Source organism: Schistocerca gregaria, chromosome 8 (assembly GCF_023897955.1).
Source record: "Schistocerca gregaria isolate iqSchGreg1 chromosome 8, iqSchGreg1.2, whole genome shotgun sequence".
Lineage (NCBI taxonomy): Eukaryota > Metazoa > Arthropoda > Insecta > Orthoptera > Acrididae > Schistocerca > Schistocerca gregaria.
In genome coordinates, this window is record NC_064927.1 from 199655133 (window position 1) to 199667933 (window position 12801).

At 40.2% G+C, this 12801-nt stretch overlaps 1 protein-coding gene across 8 annotated transcripts in view; it reads left to right on the forward strand.

The window, feature by feature from the left end:
- The window catches only part of LOC126283943 (ankyrin repeat domain-containing protein 50-like), a 471892-nt gene that overhangs the window by 451257 nt on the left and 7834 nt on the right, over positions 1–12801 (forward strand). The window lies entirely within an intron of this gene.

Below are 12801 nucleotides of genomic sequence, written 5' to 3' on the forward strand. Positions count from 1 at the left end.
TGATCACATGTTTCAATCTGTTTTATATGCTCGAGTTTGATTCTTTAAGTATATGGTTTACTGGTAATTAGTCTAGCTGATCATTAGGGTTCAGATTAATATGTAACTACATATTTTCATTTTAATGCAAATGTTTGGATAAAAAAATTACTCACCAAGCAGTGGCAGTAGAAAACACACACATTTTTTTTTTACAAGCTTTTGGAGCCAGTGGCTCCTTCTTCTCACAGAAGAGTTAAAGTGGAAGGAAGAGGGGTGAAAGAAAAGGAATGCAGAGGTTTAGGGAAAGGGGTACAGTGAACCATGGGTCAGACGAGACTTGCTGGTTGGGATGAGGAGGAGTCTTTCCTTCTCATCCCAGACCCAGGGTTCTGATTGACTTCTCTGCACTGTAGCTAAACCTTTCCATCCTTTTCCGTTCATCTCTCCTCTGTCCCCTTGAACTCTTCTACCAGAAGGCGGAGACATTTGCTTCAAAAGCTTGTGAAAGATAAACCTTTTGTGTGTGTGTTCTCCTGCCACCGCTTGATGAGTAGAATTTGTATCTATCGGTTTAAATTATTGTGCAAATAACTAATTTTTTTTGTTTTGATAATTTTCACTCTCTTAGTAGTTTTCTACATAAATCATGACATTTGAAGTCTGAAAATGTAACTTTCATTTTCCATATTTCAAAGTTTAGTCCATATTTTTGTATCAGAATTGCATAAGTCCATATTTTCAACACAACATTATATTAAACTGATCTTTTTTTTAAAAAAAGTGTAATAGCATTAAAAAATACATTAAATGACACTTCAAAGTGAGATTCTTGGTCTTGGAATGGACGAGCCGAAAGCACAAATTGCACCATCTGAAGCAGCCTAGTCTTTCAGATAGCCTGCAACCCTTGTTAATGTTGTGGGAAGAGGGAAATAAGCAAAATCTCTTCAGGGTAGCAAAGCACTGAAATCATGTTTTTGGCTCTTTTTGACATGGTTTTCCACTGCTGTGAGCATACCCTTCCCTACCAGTCCTCTCCTTTAGTGAAACTGTCTCGCCATAGTTATAAGATTTCATGAAAGCATATTTATAAACACACTGTTATAAAATGTGACACTTGTTTGTAGTAATGAACGTGATATTAAATTAAGGCAGCTAAAAAGCAATTTCTTTCGCCGACTAAGGTTGTCGGTACACTTGACATCTGTGAAACCTGTCACTAGAAACTAGAGTACAAGGGCTTACTAAGAAGTTTAGAGACAGTGCCTCATATGCTGTTTTCATTATAGATATGTTACATCATTTCTGTTTCTCCATATTTTCTGTTTTGTCATTCAATTATCTTTCATGTGGAACTCAAAACAGTTAGACCTTAGAATCAGATTGGATAGTTCATGCCACCAATGTGCATAATAAGGCTTCAGCATTAAATGTTTCCTCACTGTCATACTCGAGTGTTTCAGTCAATGCGCAACATCTGATGCACATCTCCACAACTATTTTGCTAGACTTAAGTATAACTTGACATCCATGTCATTTGCTGTTGATAACTATGATTTTTGCTGCTGTGAATCATTGTGTTTTTTACACATCTGTGTTCTTTCAAGTACAAGCAACTGTTGTGTTTGAAATTGCAAAAATAGATTGAAGATTTCCAAAGCAGTGTTTGAGTACAGTCAGCAAAGTACTGTTTTGTAATACCTGTGAAAAGCTGTGTCAACTGAGCAACTGTTTTAATATCACAGCGCCTATCTACCTTAAAACACAGGTAGAAATTAAAAAGAGAATCAATTCAAAGAACAGTTTTTTGATGATGCAACAGCCAGTGGGTCCCAGAGTTCTACCTTCTCGAAAGATATGTGTTAAGCCATTATATGTGCAGATATACCTGTATGGAAATTGAACAACCCATTTTTCTATAAAGCTTCCTAGAGAGATATCCAGGCAAACATATTCCTGATGAATCTGCATTAAAAAAAACTATGTTGGCAGCATTGTATGGTGTCGATTCGAGATGTAATTCAGGATGGTCCTGTATGGGTCACAATCGATGAGACTATGGCCACCCAAGGCACTGCATTGGCATTGTAGTAATTGGATTACTATCTGGAGATAAATTGAGCAAATCCTTTCTGTTGGCATTTGAAGAATTTCCTAAATGTAACCAACAAACATTGGCAAAGCTCTTTAATGATGCTATGGATGTTTTATGGCTTAATGACATACACCACGAATAAGTTTCCTTGTTAGTTACCAATGCTGCTCCTTATATGGTTAAAGCTGCAGCATTCCTGAATGTTTTATACATTAAAATGCTCTATGTAGTGTGTTTGGCATACAGAAGAAATAGATTAGCTGAAAGCATACGGATAAATTGCCAAAAAAACGTTGATAGTTTAATATCAGATATGAAGAAAATATTTTTGAAAGCTATCAGTAGGCTCTTGATACTTAAAGAGGTGTATCTCAATATTATTTTGCCACCAGAACCAATACTGACAAGTTGAACACTATGTTGAGGATTTCTGTGACGTTAAAACAATTATTTTTCAGTTTGAGGATGAGTCTGCTTGTATTTTGAATACAAAAGAACTTTCTGAAAATGATACTCTACAGAGTGATTAATGCACATCAAAAACAATTATTGTTTTTTGTTGCATCGGATTAAGAGACTGGAAAACCCTTGAACATAATGGAAAGACAATGTAAAGACTATCAAAGGCATAAGAATGAAAATTAGCAAAGCAGAAGGATCCATTGCTGAGTTGGTAAAGGAAAAATTGAACTAGGCACTTGAGAAAAATAAAGGACTTAATCTGCTGACAAAATTAACAGTATGCTGTATGGAAGAATAGATGATAAAGTTTATGTCCCATACTCAGTTCCAGAATTGTCCAAATTTAAGTTTGCTCCAGTCACATCCTGCAGTTTCAAAGATCTTTTTCAATACAATTCTTCTGTTCAAACAGAAATAGTTTTAATTTTGAAATTAAAAAAATGCATGAAACTGGAGAAGCATAAAATTGTTTGTTTTTGGTGTGATAAAGTGTGGTTTATTTGAAAATTGTAGTTTTTTGTCTCCATATTTTTTCCATATTTTATATTTTTAAGCCCATATTATAAGTACATATTTTGTCATTTTTACTACATGTTTAGCTGAACCCTACTGATGATATAACTAAGCAAAGGAAAATCTGGGATGGAGTAATGACAGTATTACGAAAAGGATAGACTGATACTCGCCACATAGTAAAGATGCCGAGTCGCAGACAGGCACAACACACAGACTGCTAAACTAGTAAGGTTTTGGCCAAAAGACCTTCTTCTGAATTAGGCTACACACACACACACACACACACACACACACACACACACACACACACACACACACGTGTGTGACCAGTGCCTGTGGCTGCTGAGGCCAGACTACGAGCAACAACGCATGATGGGAGTAAGCAAGAGGCTAGGGTTTGTGGTGGGGGAGGGGGGAGGATAGCAGGGTAGGGATGGGGGAGGGTGTAATGCTGCTTGTGGGAGTGGCCAGTGACGTGATTGGGTTGCTAGGTGCAGTCGGGAGGTTAGACAGGGGCAGGAGCAGAAAAGGAGAGACGTAAAAAGACTGTGGGTGTGTTGGTGGAATAGAAGGCTGTGCAGTGCTGGAGTGGGAACAAGGAAGGGGATAGCTGGGTGAAGTACAGTGACTGACAAAGATTGAGGCAAGGAGGGTTACAGGAATGTAGCCTATATTGCAGGGATAGTTCCCACCTGGGCAGTTTGGTGGTGAGAAGACTCCAGATGGTACAGGTTGTGAAGCAGTCTTTGAAATGAAGAACATTGTGCCGGGCAGTGTGCTCAACAACTGGATGGTCCAGCTGTTTCTTGGCCACAGTTTGTCAGTGTCCATTCATGCAGACAGGCAGCTTGTTTGATGTAATGCCCATTTAGAATGCAGAATAATAGTTGTAGCATAGCTTGTAGATTGCAGGACTGGTTTCGCAGGTAGACTTGCCGTTGATGTGATAGGTGATAGTTGTGACTGGACTGGATGGTGTTGGGGAGGGTGTATGGAAGAGGTCTTACATCGAGGTCTATTACAGGGATCTGAGCTATGAGGCAAGGGGTTGGGAGCAGTGGTTGAAGAGGGATGGACAAGGATATTGTCTAGGTCTCGTGGGTGCTGGAATATCACTGTGAGAGGTGTGGGAAGGATAAGGTGGCTTGTTGCTTGTTGGGTTGAGGAGGACCAGGTTAAGCAAGTGGGGGAGAAGGTGTTGAGGTTCTGGAGGAAAGTGGATAAGCTGTCCGTCCTCACCCTCACCCTTGCCCCAGACCACAAAGATGTCGTCAGTGAATCTGAACCAGGTGAGGAGTTTGGAATTCTGAGTGAATGGGAAGGATTCCTCTAGATGACCTGCAGAGAGACTGGCATAGGACGGTGCCATGCGGGCGACCGATGCCACACTACAGATTTATGTGTAGGTGATACCTTCATTTGTCGTTGAGGATATACACTCCTGGAAATTGAAATAAGAACACTGTAAATTCATTGTCCCAGGAAGGGGAAACTTTATTGACACATTCCTGGGGTCAGATACATCACATGATCACACTGACAGAACCACAGGCACATAGACACAGGCAACAGAGAATGCACAATGTCGGCACTAGTACAGTGTATATCCACCTTTCGTAGCAATGCAGGCTGCTATTCTCCCATGGAGACGATAGTAGAGATGCTGGATGTAGTCCTGTGGAACGGCTTGCCATGCCATTTCCACCTGGCGCCTCAGTTGGACCAGTGTTCGTGCTGGACGTGCAGACCGCGTGAGACGACGCTTCATCCAGTCCCAAACATGCTCAATGGGGGACAGATCCGGAGATCTTGCTGGGGGTAGTTGACTTACACCTTCTAGAGCACGTTGGGTGGCACGCAATACATGCGGACGTGCATTGTCCTGTTGGAACAGCAAGTTCCCTTGCCGGTCTAGGAATGGTAGAACGGTGGGTTCGATGACGGTTTGGATGTACCGTGCACTATTCAGTGTCCCCTCGACGATCACCAGAGGTGTACGGCCAGTGTGGCAGATCGCTCCCCACTCCATGATGCCGGATGTTGGCCCTGTGTGCCTCGGTCGTATGCAGTCCTGATTGTGGCGCTCACCTGCACGGTGCCAAACACGTATACGACCATCATTGGCACCAAGGTAGAAGCGACTCTCATCGCTGAAGACGACACGTTTCCATTCGTCCCTCCATTCACGCCTGTCGCGACACCACTGGAGGTGGGCTGCACCATGTTGGGGCGTGAGCGGAAGTCGGCCTAACGGTGTGGGGGACCGTAGCCCAGCTTCATGGAGACAGTTGCGAATGGTCCTCGCCGATACCCCAGGAGCAACAGTGTCCCTAATTTGCTGGGAAGTGGCGGTGCGGTCCCCTACGGCACTGCGTAGGATCCTACGGTGTTGGCGTGAATCCGTGTGTCGCTGCGGTCCGGTCCCAGGTCGACGGGCACGTGCACCTTCCACCGACCACTGGCGACAACATAGATGTACTGTGGAGACCTCACACCCCACGTGTTGAGCAACTCGGCGGTACGTCCACCCGGCCTCCCCCATGCCCACTATACGCCCTCGCTCAAAGTCCGTCAAGTGCACATACGGTTCACGTCCACGCTGTCGCGGCATGCTACCATTGTTAAAGAGTGCGATGGAGCTCCGTATGCCACGGCAAACTGGCTGACACTGACGGCGGCGGTGCACAAATGCTGCGCAGCTAGCGCCATTCGACGGCCAACACCGCGGTTCCTGGTGCGTCCGCTGTGCCGTGCGTGTGATCATTGCTTGTACAGCCCTCTCGCTGTGTCCGGAGCAAGTATGGTGGGTCTGACACACCGGTGTCAATGTGTTCTTTTTTCCATTTCCAGGAGTGTAGTTGGCCATGGTGACCAGGAAGCAGGTTGCGCATTGGTTGTCCACACAGAGTGTAATTTTCCTGTTTTTGTTGAACAGTTGTTCCATGAAACACTTCAGAACTTTCATCTCTTGACATTTGTGCTGCAGATACATATTCTGCTTCAGTAGTAGATAGTGCAACAACACACTGTTTCTTGGAGCACGAAGTGATTGGAACATTATTGTTCAGAAATGTGTAACTTGTAGTGTCTTTTCTATCTTCCCTGTCAGCTGAGAAATGTGCACCACAGTAAGGCAATATTTCTTGTACTTGTTTTTCTGACAAGTTGAATATTTCAACCCCTGTCGCTGAATGTAGGTACCTTGAAGTTCTCATCTGATTTTGGATATCTGAATGATTTGGATTACTCATTGATCTGCTTTCATAGTTCATTAAAAACAAAGATTCCAAGACTTACCAAGCGGGAAAGCGCCGGCAGACAGGCACATGAACAAAACACACAAACACACACACAGAATTACGAGCTTTTGCAACTGGCAGTTGCTTCGTCAGGAAAGAGGGAAGGAGAGGGAAAAATGAAAGGATGTGGGTTTTAAGGGAGAGGGTAAGGAGTCATTTCAATCCCGGGAGCGGAAAGACTTCCCTTAGGGGAAAAAAGGACAGGTGTACACTCGCGCGCGCACACACACACACACACACACACACACACACACACACACACACACACATATCCAGGCCTTTAAATATGTCTGCTTGTGTCTGTGTATGTGCGGATGGATATGTATGTGTGTGTGTGTGTGTGTGTGTGTGTGTGTGTGTGTGTGTGTGTGTGTGTGCGCGAGTGTACACCTGTCCTTTTTTTCCCCTAAGGGAAGTCTTTCCGCTCCCGGGATTGGAATGACTCCTTACCCTCTCCCTTAAAACCCACATCCTTTCATTTTTCCCTCTCCTTCCCTCTTTCCTGATGAAGCAACTGCCAGTTGTGAAAGCTCGTAATTCTGTGTGTGTGTTTGTGTGTTTTGTTCATGTGCCTGTCTGCCTGCGCTTTCCCGCTTGGTAAGTCTTGGAATCTTTGTTTTTAATATATTTTTCCCATGTGGAAGTTTCTTTCTATTTTATTTGCTTTCATAGTTTGCTATATATGCCAAGTCTAATCTGGTTTTACATGCTAAATACAAAAAACTGCTTATCACTTCACAATATGGAACATTTGACTTTGCTGCTCTGATTTCTTCAGTTTCTCCTTGCCACGAAATCGGAGTTGTCATAGTTTTTGAATTTTTATTATATACATTTTCATCACTTCTTCAGCATATTTTTCTTGGTGAATATAAGTACTTTCTTTCGTTCTTTTTATCTCAAGTCCAAGATAAATTTTCGGTTCTTCATCTGCTCTAATGTCAAAAATTTTCTCCACTTATTGCAAGACTTTTGCATTTGACAGATGTCTTCTCCATATAGAATCCCATTGTCAATGTGTAATTTCTTCTTAGTATCTGATTTGTAAGCACATTAGTTGGATTTCAGTTGGATGAGTTTTTCGTTCTTAAGAAACTAATTCAGTTTCGTATTCAGAGAAACTTAATTCAAACCATAAAGTGCCTTCTTGAGCAGGCTAATTTTCTCAGGTGACATCAGGAGCAGCCAGGATTTCAGCTCATGGGCAGTACCTGATAAAGGTGCCATAGTACTCAGCTTTAGTCCACATCCATCCCATCGACATGACACAGTGTCTGATCTTGAGGAGGGGGAAGATGAGGAAACTGTGAATGTGATGCTTTTAAATGGCAGGGGAATCACACTGCATACCACTTGGTTTTATATTCCACATTTCTCAACAACATAGATCACATACAAAATAAATTTTCAGTATTGTTTAATTATTTTTGGTGGATTGAAGACATGATTTTTATATGGTACAAACTGTTGACATGTGAACAGTTTCACAGGTTTTCACACTCAAGTTGCCATGTAATCACGACTCACTTATGAGGGCAAATCAGAAAGTCTTTGCCCCTATTCTTTATTTTTTTATGAGCCAAAGTAAGGCACATGCAGGTAATGGCAAATACACATCCTATTCCATGTACGTTTCATTATTTTTTCATGTAGTCCGCGCATTAGTTTACATATTTGTTCCATCATAGCACTAAATTTGAGGTGCCCCTGTGGTAGAATTCATCCAGTTGACTATGAAACCACTGTTGGACTTATGTCTTGGGTTCATCACTACTTGTGGATCACTGTCCAGCCAGGAACTTCTCAAAAGTATGATAATCACTAGTGGTGAGGTCTGGGCTGTGTGGTGGGTGGTCCAGAATCTCCCAGTGAAATGCTCAGAGATTTTCAGCATTTCTGATTGCCACATGTTGTCTCGCATTCTCATGGAGCAGAATCACATTGTCCACATCGAGAATCCATCAGTGCCTTCGTCCGATTGCAGCTCTCAGACATGACAGTGCGGAACGATAACTGTCAACATTGATTGTTGGATTTTGTGGCATGAAATCCAGCTGGAGTGGCCCACAATTACCCCAGGAGGCTATTAACATCACTTTCCCAAAAGATGGCACTGTATAGAAATTTTTTTTGTCACAGATGAATCCAGATGTTTACACACTGTGCTCTGCTACTTGGATTCTGGTATGTAGTGCAGTATCCATGTTTCATCACCAGTAACAGTGCAGTCCAGGAAATCTTCACCTTCCTTGGAATACCGTTCCAGATGATTTAGTAAAGACATTATTCACTTGCCTTTCATCATGTCATCCAACTGCTGAGGCACCCACCAAGATGAAACTTTCTGCTACCCTAAGGGCCACGAACGATGTAGTAAGCACTCCCATATTATATGCTGAACTCCCAGGAAATGTCCGTGATGTGCACATGCTGATCTTCTGTCACCATTGCATTTACAAGGGAAGTGTTGTCATCAGTCAGCGACAAACACGAGCTCGTGGACCACTCATTGTCATTGAAGACTTTATGGACTGTGTCGAACTTACAACACCATGATCTCACAGTTCTCAAAGTGAGACAGTTTTCCCCGCATGTGGGCAGAATTTCCCTTAGATCTTGAAGTGAGATCATCCCTTGCTTCATAGAAAATGAATCAAACTTCGTTGCTCTAATGCTGTGGATACGTGAAGCACAACCATCATCTTTAACAACTGACAGCAGTTCCATGCAGTGGAGTTATCAGCTGATAAGGCTTGCACAAACCAATAAGGATCCAAAACTGGGAATGAATATGTTGACTTTACATATACAGCCATAATTTGGCTAAAAAGGAGGGGCAAAGATTTTCTGATTTGCCCTCGTAGTTTCATAATTGAAATAAAGTCTTTCGCAGAAATTTGTTGATCAAAATATTGTAGCACGTTTGCAACCTCATTAAGGAGACTTTGGAAAAACTACCTGAGAAAAGCAGTGGAGATGTCATGAACACTTTTTACGTAAAAGAACTTGCCATTAAAATGGGAATTCCCTTGCAGGTCAGTCAGTTACATCTGCATATGCTCAGAGGCACTTTCAACTGGATGTTTTTTTTAAACGCAGCATGAGCTTGTGAAACTGAACTGTGCTTGTCAAAATATCTGAGGTCTGTAATCCATTCTGGATATTCTGATTTTCATTCCTGCTCTTCTTTTTCCATCATAAACTCAACAGTAGTGAGTTCAAATATCAAAACACTGTCCATGGTTGCAGTTTGACTTACCAGCAATATTATGAAAAAGAAGGGGCAGAAAGGATAGCTGATACTCACCTTATAGTGGAGATGCTGAGTCACCGATAGGTACAACAAAAAGACTGTCAGAAAATGAGTTTTTGGATCTAGAACATGCACACACATTCATGCAAACACAACTCAGACTCACATGCCCGCAGTCTTTGGCTGCTGAGGCCACATGGCCTCTTCTTTCTCCTGGTTTTTCTCTTTGTTCTTCTGGTTCTTTTCTTCTTTCATATGGTTCTTCAAAAATTTGGATTTCTACAGCTACATTTGTTCCTTCTTATTTTGTTTCCTCATTTTTGTCTTTATATTGGTGAATAAACTCAGCATTCCTTACTTCAGAAAATTTTCCAATCTTAGGATGCCATATGATGTACCCATCCTACAAGAACACCTCATTCACCCCCTACACTCAGTTCTTTTAAATACCCAAGTTATGTTGTGAACACCACAGATCGAAAAATATCCAGTCTTTACAAATTTGATCTTCTATTCTACCACATGTGAGCTGGAGTCACATCAACAGCTGTAGTAGGACTTCTGTTCCTGAGATGAGCTGCAATCAAAACAGCAAAACCCCACATTTTGTTTCCGATTTTTGAATCAAACAATATGGTCCGTACTTTATTCATGATATTAAGGTTTATTCTTTCTTCCTTACCATACGGTTGAGGAAATTATTTAATAATGTAGTCAATCATTATACCTTTCTTTTTACACCTTTCTTTGAAGTCAGTACTTCTGCACTCTCCTCCTCAGTCGTTTATTTTTTATGTCTTCAGATTTAAATGAGCTTAACTCTCATTTACACCTTTCCTGATGTGGTCTCCCATTTCATCTTTTGTGTGCAGAAGATAAACTTTTTAGAAATGTGTATAATTAGCAAGACACGTTAAAAAATATCCTTCATTGAGATATGCTGTTGGGTTTACCTTATGATATACATAAGTGTGAATAATCTCTAGAGATCTTACTCGTTTCTCTGCAATGCACAGTGTTGAATTATTTTCTTACTTGCTTTGCCATTACACACATTTACAAGGCATGTCCTCTTCCCACACAATTTTGTCTACACCTTTTACACAGTTCTGATATTTTCTTCTCTTGTATCATTGGTGGTTATTTTTATGGTCACTTCTTATGTCAGTATGTGCAGTCCATTTTATGATTTGTTGCCCTCCAGAATAGCCTCTCCATCTTTCGCGATCTTCATCTTTTTCTTGTCAAATATTGCCACTCCCCCTTTTTCAGAAATGGCATTTACTGGCAGTAAAATTTTTGATAATTCAGGGAGATGGGACACATTTTGCAACAACAGCTGTCGTGATGCAAACTCACCAGCAAGATTAAAACACATAAACTTTCTGTTTGTAATCTTAATTTTAGTATCTGTGCAGCTCTTGATATTTGATATAATTTTCCTTTTCTGTGATGTGCTCATAACTTCCACTGTCAACAACAAACTTTGTATCTATTTTATGAGCCTAACTCTCGCCTTTTACTGTCACAAATACTTCTAAAAGAAAAAAATATCTTAGATGATTTCTTCATCTTCTCATATTCCCCTTTTAGCAACATTTTTCAGTTGAATGATTTCTTCTTCTTCTTCTTCTTCTTCTTCTTCTTTTTTTGCGTAGAGGTAGTTTGTTGCCCAACACTCTCCCAGATGATAGTTTCCACATGTAGAACTCTGTATTTTGTTCATGTCACCACAATGCTTGTTTTTACAGTTGCTTACATGGTGACCTGAACTTCCACATCCAAAGCACTTCACTGATTTATCATTTTTCTTATTTTGATCTTTCTTCTTGTAATCTGTGGCTTTGAATGGAAGACATATTTCTTCTTTATTTTTATTCATTTTATCTTTTTCTTCTTGAAGTTTTTATTTCAGGTTTCCCAATGCTTACTCCTCCTTACTAATGAGTCCCAAGTACTTCCAAAAGTTTTTATTTGTCAGGCAGTTTTGAGATCAGTGCTATTTCGTCAATATTCTGTGCCAGGCAGTACGACATGACTGCTATGGTTTGCACTTTATCAATGTTGGACATTGTATCAAGAGTTCTGTTGTATTCAGAGTTGTAGAACTCTCCATGTACAGTATTGAGTCTTCTGTTGGTCTGTAGTCCTCTGATATATTTGTAACATTTCCTTAGACATTTCACAGATTAGAACATGGGATTTAACATTGATATGTATGGTTCTCAAAATGTAATAATTTGCAAGTGTGCCTTTTTTTTTTTTTTTTTTTTCGTGTTTCTTTATATTATTTGTAACATATCCACCAAGGCCTTTTGCCATGAACATAACAATTATTTCCAGGTCCCATAATGGAAAACTTGCAGCGTCTTGTAATTTTCATATATAAGACCTTTGTACCAACTATTCAAAAATGAAAATTACATGCTACCACAAATAAAAATATTTACAAATTATTTTAAAGGAATTGCTTACAGACATATTTACACCAATGATGAACGATAGTTAACTATATTTGACAACAAAAGCATATGCAGGTTAATTAACAAATTTCCATAAAATAATTATAATCTTCCTTATATTTAAGACCTTTGAAACAACTGCTCGAAAGTAACGTGCTTCTAAAATAGCATAAAACAGCTCGGGTTTATTTTATGAGCATAACATGGAATCATAGGAGCAACGACATGATGACATAATTTACTACTAAAAACTCATCCATAAAGTAAATTATAATGTGCCTAGTATATCTACAGATATGACTTGTTCCTACATCAAAATCACAAGTGTAACTAATGTCTCTGATGTATAAAGCTTTGGTTTTAGATACTTGGAAATGGCCTAAGGCCAAAATTGTACAATCATACATGAAATAAAGAGAATGGCAGCTGAAGGCATCATGAAATCTTTCAAAAAATTATCATTTAATGTTGCTGAAAATGCATTCTCCTTCATAATTGACCTGTAAAGTGTTCTGTAATGTCCTATCCTTTTCACAATGATTTAGCTGATATAAAAGAGCCTTTTTGTATGGCACAGCTGTGTTATTATCTCTGCACTGAGTAATATTACTTTAATTTTCCTGAATTTCATCAGTTGCTTGTTTCTTTGATTTAAGGATAGTATTCCCCACAGATGTCCATAGAGTATCAGGCAGTGAAGAATTCAATGTTTGCATTTTTGAGATAGATTCT